The 11,982-nt window shown below is 44.0% G+C and overlaps 1 pseudogene; it reads left to right on the forward strand.

The window, feature by feature from the left end:
* Nucleotides 1-11,982, forward strand: part of LOC141178572 (uncharacterized) — a 167,685-nt pseudogene that overhangs the window by 47,955 nt on the left and 107,748 nt on the right.

The raw sequence follows: 11,982 nt of genomic DNA on the forward strand, positions 1-11,982 counted from the left end.
ATAAATAACACTCTACGCTTGGAAAGTGGACCTTATATAAAAAGGAACGCTCTCAAGAAATTCATACACATATGGCACATATATCCTTATACCCAAGGCGTCAGCAAATAATAATTGTCTCAGTCCACACAATTGCCCCTTCTTAGATATATTCTTTTTCTTTTGATGTCCCAATAGGGAAAAAAATAAGCCGTCAGGAAGTATTCAGATATTTATGTACAAATGTAAAATTACTATTCCAAAACATTGTACTATAGAGCGATATTGGGATTTATATCATTGTAAACCGGTTCTTGTATTGTTTACTAGTTTTTCTTTTTATTTTTTTTTGTCACAAAGTTTATTTAAAAAAAGAAATGTTGGTAATTCTTTGTTTCGTTAAATAAAAATGATCTGATTGAAAAAAATAAAGGAGGGAAGGTCTTTACTAGATCAAACGTATACAAAATGCCAAGATCACATGTGAAGGTTCTCGTATGAATTCACAGATAAATGTGGTTGCTCATTGACAAGGAGGTTACATCCACACATGTAAAGTACATACGTATCCAAAATAAAAGGGGCCCCCGGGCCAGAAATTCATAACCCCATTGACATAGCGGAAGCATTTAGTTTCTTTTATAGTTCGCTATATAATATTCATGGACAATACCACGACATGCCACCTAATATTCTTGAAACTAAAAATGACAAATATATTATGGACACTGCCGTTCCTTCCTTACAGACCCCTGAGCAGGAGGTACTAGACAAAGCTTTCACTGAACAAGAGATGGGGAATGATTTATCGGTCTCTCCTATCGGGAAGAGCCCTGGGGCAGATGGATTCAATAATAGATTTTATAAGATGTTTTCCCCCCAGTTATTACCATTTTTAGCCAAAGTGTTCAATAATATCTCAGAAGACTCCCCCTTTTGCCCCCCAATCACTTAAGGCTCATATAATGGTTTCATCAAAGCCTGGAAAAGAACCAAATACCTGCCCTAATATTCATCCAATATCATTAAATAATGTAGACGTCAAAATATTCTCTAAAGTAGTTACAACACGGCTCTCCCACTATCTACCCTCAATTGTCAGCAACGATCAGGTTGGCTTCATTAAGGGCAGAGAAGCTCGTGATAATAAAAATAAAACGTTAATTTCACATGCAAAAAACAGGGGATCCCAATGTGCCTTGTTTCTGCCTACGCTAAAAAAACGTTCGACACAGTGCATTGGACTTTCTTGAAGAGCACCCTACCACAAATTAGGTTGGACTCTTTCTTGTTATCTAAAATTGTATCCTTATACACTGACCCTAAAGCGATAGGGTAAACGGCCTTCTATCTGACACATTTTCTATTAAAAAGGGGACGAGACAAGGGTGTCCCTTATCACCTCTCCTATACACATTGGTGATGGAACATTTAGCGGTAGCATTACATATAAATCCAGATATTAGTGGAGTTACTATAGACTCACATCACTATAAACTAGCTCTACATGCAGACGACTTGTTGCTCTATGTTTCAAACCCAATGATCTTATTTCACATTATAATAAAGGAATTCAAATAGCTCGGCCATGTAAGCAATTTTAAAGTCAACTATTCTAAAACAGAAGCCATGAACATAACTTTTAACGCTGAACTTAATCAATAACTAATTTCTAACTTTCCCTTTATGTGGCGGAAAGACACAATTGAGTACCTGGGTATACAAATTGTAGGGAACTTGGATGATCTGTATCGTTCAAATTATATCCCCCATCCTTGAACAAATGGTTCAAAATCTAATGAATTATAACTTGAAACCCTTGTGCTGGTTTGGTTGTATTAGTCCGATCAAAATGGACATTTTACCAGATCTTCTTTATATATTTCAGACCGTTCCGGTCTGCGTTCCTCAGACCTTTTTCTCCTGTCTCAACAATTCTAACAGTAAGTTTGTATGGGGAACATCGAGGCCTAGGATACGTGTTAAAATATTGTGAAGAAACGGAGGGAGGGTTAGGGAGCTGCAACGCTGAATCCAAACAGGGTGAAGATAGTCCACTGAAGGGTGCCGATCCCGCTGGTGAGCACAGACATATGAAGAAAAGGAGAAAATCAGCACTCCAACAGGTAAAATATGAGAAAAATGTATTGGATCATTTAAAAAAAAAAAAAAAAAAAAAAAATGTAAAATTCTTACACGTTTCTGGCGTTAGGGTTGCGCCCTTAGTTATAGCAGATGAGAAAAGGACAATGAAGTCATATATATATACAAGCACAATGGATTCACATGACCTGAAATGAGAAATCAATTAGACATGCAAAAGGTGTGAAGAAAATCCCAGCCACAGTTCACATTGAAGGCAACGAGATCAAATACAGACAAGGTGATCATTACAAGCGTCACACAACAAGCCAGAAATGCAAAACACCATGATGGTGAAAAATAAGATAGAATTACACCTCATACTCTTATTCATGTATATCCGTATCCCCCTCTGTATATAAACTGTTTATTGCAGGACATTTGTGTGAAGACCACCGGTGTTAGCTGCCAGGGGATTATCCCATATAGGAACACAACACCGGGATTAAGTGTACAGGTGTGAGATCACAGGGTCCGAACATCACAAATGCCATCAACTATAGCACCGGAAGGTGGGAGGATATACTGATTATAGAGGGACAGGAACATGTATGCATGAGATGGATGATAGATTCAGTATAGAGCATCACAATAACAATGTCCAATAAACAGATAAAACGCATCAATGTCTAAATTGTGAATAGAAATATTGTTCTTATCGATCTGACACACGTAAAAATATAATATAAAATAATATGCACAATATCCAATATGGAGAAACTATAAACCTATAACAATGAACATATAAAGGGGAAAAAATTATGCTAATCAAAATTGATTACATAGTAGAAGATTTACAAGGAAATCCACCCGCATCTGATCTGGTGCAAAGTATAATATCCTGGCAAAGGATCATAGAGCCGCGGATATACCGAGCATTATCTGTCATATCAATGGGAGGCAAATAGATGCATCATTGTAAAACAGATGAGAACAAGTACAAAACACTGGTGAGATTACTGTGGAGCATTGTAATGGCGAATCAGATTACTGTGGAGCATTGTAATGGCGAATCAGATTACTGTGGAGCATTGTAATGGCGAATCAGATTACTGTGGAGCATTGTAATGGCGAATCAGATTACTGCGGAGCATTGTAATGGCGAATCAGATTACTGTGGAGCATTGTAATGGCGAATCAGATTAGATGGAGCATACAAATCCATGATATCCAAGAGCTGGATGTATAACAGATCAATGGCAATGGGAGACGTCTGCATAGAGTCTGATGGAGAACCTGATCGTGAGGCTATAGATGGAGCAAGCATTTCTACCTGTATCAACGAAAAACGGGTAATTACATTATAATACAACTGACAAAAACAAATATCTGACGCAGAACTGAATCGTGAAGCTGTGGATGTAGCGGGAATTTCTATCTGTATCAACGAAAAACAAATCATTGAATTATATTGCGAAAAAACTGATAAAAATAAATATATGAGAAATGGAAGATAAATAAGCTGCAGAACATTGCAATGGAAATACTCCGTCATTGCTGAAAAATCTTTAAGATATTTCCATCATTTATGTGCGTTCTGCAAAGATGAATCAGCGATGATAGCGCAATATACAGAAAGGCAAATAAGTACACCGGCAAATAATAACCGGAAAAACACAAAATAAATTCAGAAAACCTGGAATGTCACCATATAGATGTCTGCTGGGAATAAACCAGTATGAATTTCATCAATAGATGTAAAACAGGTCATTGCGGAAATTCGTTACCCGAAGGGTATTTAGTATTTACACGTCAGATCCAGAAGGCTTCACGCATATTAAGGTGTTTCTGTCTGTTTCCACCCCTTACCAGATAATTAACTTTTTCAAGACCAAAGAAAGAAAACTGTGTGAGATCATTATTGTGTATGGACACAAAATGTTCTGATGACCCGGAGTATGTGCTATTAGAACTGTTGATATTGGAAATCTGCTCCGGTGCTCTCTATGAATCCTACCAATTTGTATAAAACAATGTTGTCCACTATTCTGGAGGAAGGCATTTATTTGTCGGGGTTTAATAACAAAATTCAGCTCTGGCTGTTACCTGATTATCCCATTTTTCATGGGCTCCCCAAAACACACAAGGGTTTCTCCCCCCCCCCCTTCGCCCTATTATCTTGGGTATGGGCTCATTGAATGAGAATTTAAGACAATGGCTGGTGAACATTTGTATCCTCTAGTTATTCCAACACCAGGCTATGTGAAAGATACTACGTCTGTCCTGAGGGGTTTTGACAGGTTCGTGTGGCAGGAAGAATATAGGTTTGTCACCAGCAATGTTGTCTACCTGTATTCCTCCATCCCTCCCGCATTGGCCGTCATTGCCGTTCAACACCATTTAAATAAATATAGTGGATATTCTGTGAATTTAAAAAGGTTCATTATAACATAAAATATTTGTTGTCCCACAACAATTTTATGTTTGATTCTAAATATCATTTATAAGTATTTGGAGCCCCCATCGGCTCCAAATTCTCACCATCTTTGGCTATGCTGTACATGTCGTGGTGGGAAGAAATTTAATTTTTTTCTGATGATAATCCATTTTTGAGCACATTTTTTGGTTTGGTAGATATGTTGATGATGTACTTTTGGTATGGTGAGGTGACCCCCAGTTGGTGTCACAATTTGTTTTGTATTTGAATTCTTATTCCTTAAATTTAAAATTCACTGTCGGCGAACCTTTGATTTTTCCACTCCATTTCTGGATATTTTCCTGACAGGGATAGTAACATCTTATAAAGTGGACACCACACTCTATAGAAAACCTTTGTCAGGCAACACATTACTGTTGTCTTCCAATTCTCAACTTAATCTATACAGTTCGCAGGGACGACTCAGCATAGTTGGAGAGAAGCACTCCGATGCCGTTCAGCGAATGTGACCCATGCTACACAAAATATGTAACTTCCAACATAAGTGCTGATCCATCCTCCGTGGATTCTTTTATGCCTAAGGGGAGACCTGTCCACATACCCCCTGTGATGACATCACGGGGGCTAGTCTCCAGCCTTCATATTTTTATTAGATATCTGTTTTTTGCAATAACTTATCATGGATTGATCGTAGAGGCCCAAAAGTGACTCCATATGTTCTGTTATGATTTTACCTTTCTCCAAAGACCACACACAGTATAGCTGCCGTCTGCTATTTTGTTACTTTTGTGCCACAGCTCCCCAGAGGGGCTTACAGTGACTGTTAGATATCCATATTGTTCCTTAGCTGACCCTGCCACCCAAAATATAGGCCCCATTATTATCAGACATATGGAACTTTAGTTATTCCATATTCCATATTGGCTTCGGGCCGTCTGCAGGCCTTTGTTACATTCCTTTTGAAGCACTGGGAATAAAACCTTCTCAGTTAGCTGTAAATCTATCACAAGCCTGTGTTAATTGGGTTTGGTAGCAGCTTTTGGGCCAGCATTTGCTTGCAAGGCCCTTCTCATATGTGTGTTGATTTGCATAGAGGCCACTGGCCAAAGTGTCAGCTCTTCTTCCATGGACAATTACTATAGGGGAAGAGGGAAGAGGAGTCTGAGAGAGACTTCTTAATATCTATGACAGGGGAGAAGAAAAGATTTTCAATATTTCCATTACAATCTGTTTTTCATTGATACAGAAAGAAATGCTTGCTATACCTATAGCCTCACGATCAGGTTTTGCATCAGACACTATGCAGACGTATCCCATTGCAATTGATATGTTATACAGTACAGACCAAAAGTTTGGACACACCTCATTTAAAGATTTTTCTGTATATTCATGACTATGAAGGCATCAAAACTATGAATTATCACATGTGGAATTATATAGTTAACAAAAAAAGTGTGAAACAACTGAAAATATGTCTTATATTCTAGGTTCTTCAAAGTAGCCTCCTTTTGCTTTGATGACTGCTTTGCACACTCTTGACATTCTCTTGATGAGCTTCAAGAGGTAGTCACCGGAAATGGTTTTCACTTCACAGGTGTGCCCTGTCAGGTTTAATAAGTGGGATTTCTTGCCTTATAAATGGGGTTGGGACCATCAGTTGTGTTGTGCAGAAGTCTGGTGGATATACAGCTGATAGTCCTACTGTATAAACTTTAAAAAATTAAGGTCAGTCAGTGCGAAAAATTGGGAAAACTTTGAAAGTGTCCCCAAGTGCAGTTCCAAAACCATCAAGCTCTACAAAGAAACTGGCTCACATGAGGACCGCCCCAGTAAAGGAAGACCAGCCTCAGAAATCACAGGTTAACAGCAGCTGAGATTAGAGATCAGGTCAATGCCACACAGAGTTCTAGCAGCAGACACATCACTTCAACAACTGTTATTGTGCAGCAGGCCTTTATGGTAAAATAGCTGCTAGGAAACCACTGCTAAGGACAGGCAACAAACAGAAGAGACTTGTTTGGGCTAAAGAACACAAGGAATGGACATTAGACCAGTGGAAATCTGTGCTTTGGGCTGATGAGTCCAAATTTGAGATCTTTGGTTCAACCACCGTGTCTTTGTGCGACACAGAAAAGGTGAACGGATGGACTCTACATGCCTGGTTCCCACCGTGAAGCATGGAGGAGGAGGTGTGATGGTGTGGGGGTGCTTTGCTGGTGACACTGTTGGGGATTTATTCAAAATTGAAGGCATACTGAACCAGCATGGCAACCACAGCATCTTGCAGCGGCATGCTATTCCATCCGGTTTGCGTTTAGTTGGACCATCATTTATTTTTCAACAGGACAATGACCCCAAACACACCTCCAGGCTGTGTAAGGGCTATTTGACCAAGGAGAGTGATGGGGTGCTACGCCAGATGACCTTGCCTCCATAGTCATCAGACCTGAACCCAATCGAGATGGTTTGGGGTGAGCTGGACCACAGAGTGAAGGCAAAAGGGCCAACAAGTGCTAAGCATCTCTGGGAACTCCTTCAATATTGTTGGAAGACCATTTCCGGTGACTACCTCTTGAAGCTCATCAAGAAAATGCCAAGAGTGTGCAAAGCAGTCATCAAAGCAAAAGGTGGCTACTTTGAAGAACCTAGCATATAAGACATAATTTCAGTTGTTTCACACTTTTTTGTTAAGTATGTGTAACGTGTTAATTCATAGTTTTGATGCCTTCAGTGTGAATGTACAATTTTCATAGTCATGAAAATACAGAAAAATCTTTAAATGAGAAGGTGTGTCCAAACTTTTGGTCTGTACTGTACATCCAACTCCTGGATAGTATGGATTTGTACGCTCCATCTAATCTGATTCACCATTGCAATGTTCTACAGTAATCTCACCAGTGTTCTGTACTTGTTTTGTCTGTTTTACAATGATGCATCTATTTGCCTCCCGTTGATATGATAGATAATGCTCGGTATATCTGCGGCTCTATGATCCTTTGCCAGGATATTATGCTTTGCACCAGATCAGATGCGGGTGTATTTCCTAACATCGGTGGTTTTCACCCAAATTTCCTGCAATAAACAGTTTATATACAGGGTGGGATACAAATATGCATGAACAAGAGTATGAGGTTTAATTCTATGTTCCTTGTATGTAGTATTATTTGGTCATTATCTGGTGGTAATATGTGGTCTGGTCATGGTGTGGTGGTACTTGTTCCTTGTATGTGGTGTTGTTCGGTCACTATGTGGTGGTAAAATGTGGTCCGGCCATGGTGTGGTGGTAAACTTGACCCAATCCCGTCCCACCTCATCCCAAACCTTACCACTATCTTCATCCCAGCCCTAGCCCACCTCTTCAACCTGTCACTAACAACTGGTGTCTTCCCCTCATGTTTCAAACATGCCTCAATCACACCCATCCTCAAAAAGCCCTCCCTTGACCCATCCTCTGTGTCTAGCTATCGCCCCATATCACTTCTCCCCTATGCCTCAAAACTACTGGAACAACATGTCCATTCTGAACTGTCCTCACACCTCTCCTGCTCCCTCTTTGACCGCCTACAATCTGGTTTCCGACCGCACCATTCTACTGAAACTGCACTGACTAAAGTCACAAACGACCTACTAACCGCCAAATCTAAGCGACACTACTCTGTCCTCCTCCTCCTAGACCTGTCATCTGCCTTTGACACAGTGGACCATTCCCTCTTACTACAGACTCTCTCATCTCTCGGCATCACAGACTTGGCCCTATCCTGGATCTCCTCATACCTAACAGACCGGACATTCAGTGTCTCCCACTCACACACCACCTCTTCATCTCGCCCCCTATCTGTCGGTGTCCCCCAAGGTTCAGTTCTAGGACCCCTGCTCTTCTCCATCTACACCTTAGGCCTGGGACAGCTCATAGAGTCTCATGGCTTTCATTATCACCTCTATGCTGATGACAAACAGATCTACCTCTCTGGACCCGATATCACCTCCGTATTAACCAAAATCCCACAATGTCTGTCTGCTATTTCATCCTTCTTCTCTGCTAGATTTCTAAAACTTAACATGGACAAAACAGAATTCATCATCTTTCCGCCATCTCATTCAACCCTCCCAACTGACCTATCCATCATAGTCAATGGCTGCCCACTCTCCCCAGTCCCTCAAACTCGCTGCCTCGGGGTAACCCTGGACTCGGAACTCTCCTTCAAACCACATATCCAAGCCCTTTCCACTTCCTGCTGACTCCAACTTAAAAATATCTCCTGGATCCGCACATTCCTAAACCATGAATCTGCAAAAACACTAGTGCACGCCCTCATCATCTCCCGCCTTGACTACTGCAACCTCCTGCTCTGTGGCCTCCCCTCTAACACTCTCGCACCCCTCCAATCTATCATAAACTCTGCTGCTCGACTAATCAACCTGTCCCCCCGCTATTCCCCGGCCTCTCCTCTCTGTCAATCTCTTCACTGGCTCCCCATTGCTCAGAGACTCCAGTTCAAAACCCTAACCATGACATACAAAGCCATTCACAACCTGTCTCCTCCATATATCTCCGACCTAGTCTCCCGTTACATACCTGCACGCAACCTCCGATCCTCACAAGATCTCCTGCTCTACTCCCCTCTTATCTCCTTCCGCCCTACTCTGGAACTCTCTACCCCAACGTATCAGACTCTCGCCTACCGTGGAAACCTTCAAAAGGAACCTGAAGACCCACCTCTTCCGACAAGCCTACAACCTGCAGTAACCACCGCTCCACCATACCGCTGCACAACCAGCTCTACCCTCACCTACTGTATCCTCACCCATCCCTCGTAGATTGTGAGCCCTCGCGGGCAGGGTCCTCGCTCCGCCTGTACCAGTCGCTGTCACACTGTGTTCAAGATTATTGAAATTGTTCTTGTATTATACCCCCTTTTTCACATGTAAAGCGCCATGGAATAAATGGCGCTATAATAATAAATAATAATAATAATAATAATATTTGCTCCTTGTATGTAGTATTATTTGGTCACTATGTGGTGATATGTGGTCTAGTCATCGTTTGTCGGTATTCTTTGTATGTGGTATTATTTGGTCACTATGTGGTGGTAATATGCAGTCCGGCCATGGTGTGACGGTTTTTGTCCCTTTGTATGTGATATTATTTGAAAAAATCTATGTGACATATTCCCTTAAAGAAAAATATACCTAAATAGAGTACTGGATATTTTAAGAAATGTTTAATAGGTTAGAGTAGAGTAGGGCCCTGCCAGAAGAGTCTACCTTGTCGTGGCGGCGGCTTACAAAATCTTTTGGCCAAAACAAAAGCTGCTGCTATATATGTGATATGGTGTTCTATGGGAACTGTTAGGGTATGTGCACATGGTCAGGAGCCGCTGTGTGTTTGACACTGCATGCTTATGCAGCATCAAACCTGCAGCAGTCTGGTGTTACAGCATAGTGGATAGGATTTCTAGAAATCCCATGTCCACTATGCGACTCTGTGCACCTATGGATCACCCACGGAAACTGAGATGCAGTACGTCTTTCAGACCTGCAGCATGTCAATTTCTCTTGCGGGTCCACATGTGGACTTTCTCCACAGACTAACATCTATGAGAAAACTCCACATGTGCAAAAAAAAAATCGTGCCACTCGATTGCATAAATTGAGGGCAGAAGCCGCACGGCTATCCCGCAGCTTCGGTGCTGCAGGCGCCTCCTGAGCGTGGGCACATACCCTTAATGTGTGATTGATAAGGATGTGGTGCAGAAGTGGAGTTTTTCCAAGAGTGGGCGGTGTGACTGTGAAAGGTTTGAGGAGTGGAGGTGGAGCTGGGGTGGAGCCTGGGCGGAGTCTCAAGGGGCCCAAAATTTTATTGACCAGTATGGGGCCTGAAATTCCTGGCGGCAGCCCCGCACATATACATACACTTATATACTAATCTTTCATGATATCACGGTCTTCTGGAGAGGGCTGCAGAACCCACTGTGGAGGAGAGGACACAGCAGACAGGAATGATATCAGCTTCCTGCTCCTGCGTGCTGTCCGATGCTGTGGACTCTCCTCCCTCACCCTCTACTCTTTGAGGAAATGCTGCTGGGAAAGGAACAGCAGGAGGCAGAAGAGCCACTGTAAGACCCTGCAGGAGGACAGACACAGCAGCCAATGAGCGCTCTCATCAGTCTGATGGGGCAGCGTTCATTGGCCAGCGGCCTCTCTCCTGCATGACATACCCCATTTTTCAATGCCCGCACTCTGCCCAGGGTATCAAAAATCATTATGGGTGGGAGTGGACGGGGTTAAGCAGCATCAGCCCTCAGTCAAGGGGCCCCATAGCAGCTGCGTGGTCTAATGCCTGAGCACTACTCCCCTTCCTGCATGGGCCCCCGTCCACCTCTGGGCCCGGGTGCATCGGTGGTGTGTCCGCCCCTGGCTGAACCCCTCGCTGCGGCTCTGAGCAAATGTAATATTATTTACACACAACCGAGTGGTAAAGAAATCAGTGAGACCCCTGTGGGATAAGAACGCAAGAACGCCCATTACACCCTCAGATGACTTCCCTGGTGGGTACAGTGTCCGAAATGGGGTCATTTTAGGGGGTCGTATGTTCTTTACACCTAGAGGGCTTTGCTTTTGGCCGCTCCGTACACACATGGCTCCGCTCCGTACACCTCGTACACACATGGCTCCGCTCCGTACACACAGCTCCGCTCTGTACACCTCGTAAACACGCGGCTCTGCTCCCTACAACTCGTACACGTGCGTCTCTGCTCCGCAGTTCTCTACTCCGTACACCTCGTACACACAGTTCCGCTCCGTACGCCTCGTACACGCGCGGCTCCGCTCCGTACACCTCGTACACACACGGCTCCGCTCCGTACACCTCGTACACACACGGCTCCGCTCCGTACACCTCGTACACACACGGCTCCGCTCCGTACACCTCGTACACACACGGCTCCGCTCCGTACACCTCGTACACACACGGCTCCGCTCCGTACATCTCGTACACACGTGGCTCCGCTCCGTACATCTCGTACACACGTGGCTCCGCTCCGTACGCCTCGTACACACGTGGCTCCGCTCCGTACGCCTCGTACACGCGCGGCTCTGCTCCGTACGCCTCGTACACGCGCGGCTCCGCTCCGTACGCCTCGTACACGCGCGGCTCCGCTCCGTACGCCTCGTACACGCGCGGCTCCGCTCCGTACGCCTCGTACACGCGCGGCTCCGCTCCGTACGCCTTGTAGACGCGCGGCTCCGCTCCGTACGCCTCGTACACGCTCAGCTCCGCTCCGTACGCCTCGTACACGCGCGGCTCCGCACGCCTCGTACACGCTCGGCTCCGCTCCGTACGCCTCGTACACGCTCGGCTCCGCACGCCTCGTACACGCGCGGCTCCGCTCCGCACGCCTCGTACACGCGCGGCTCCGCTCCGTACGCCTCGTACACGCGCGGCTCCGCTCCGTACGCCTCGTACACGCGCGGCTCCGCACGCC

The sequence above is a fragment of the Phyllobates terribilis genome, unplaced genomic scaffold (genome assembly GCF_046119375.1).
Source record: "Phyllobates terribilis strain yellow unplaced genomic scaffold, ASM4611937v1 Scaffold_29__1_contigs__length_15306474, whole genome shotgun sequence".
In the NCBI taxonomy this organism is placed as follows: Eukaryota; Metazoa; Chordata; class Amphibia; order Anura; family Dendrobatidae; genus Phyllobates; species Phyllobates terribilis.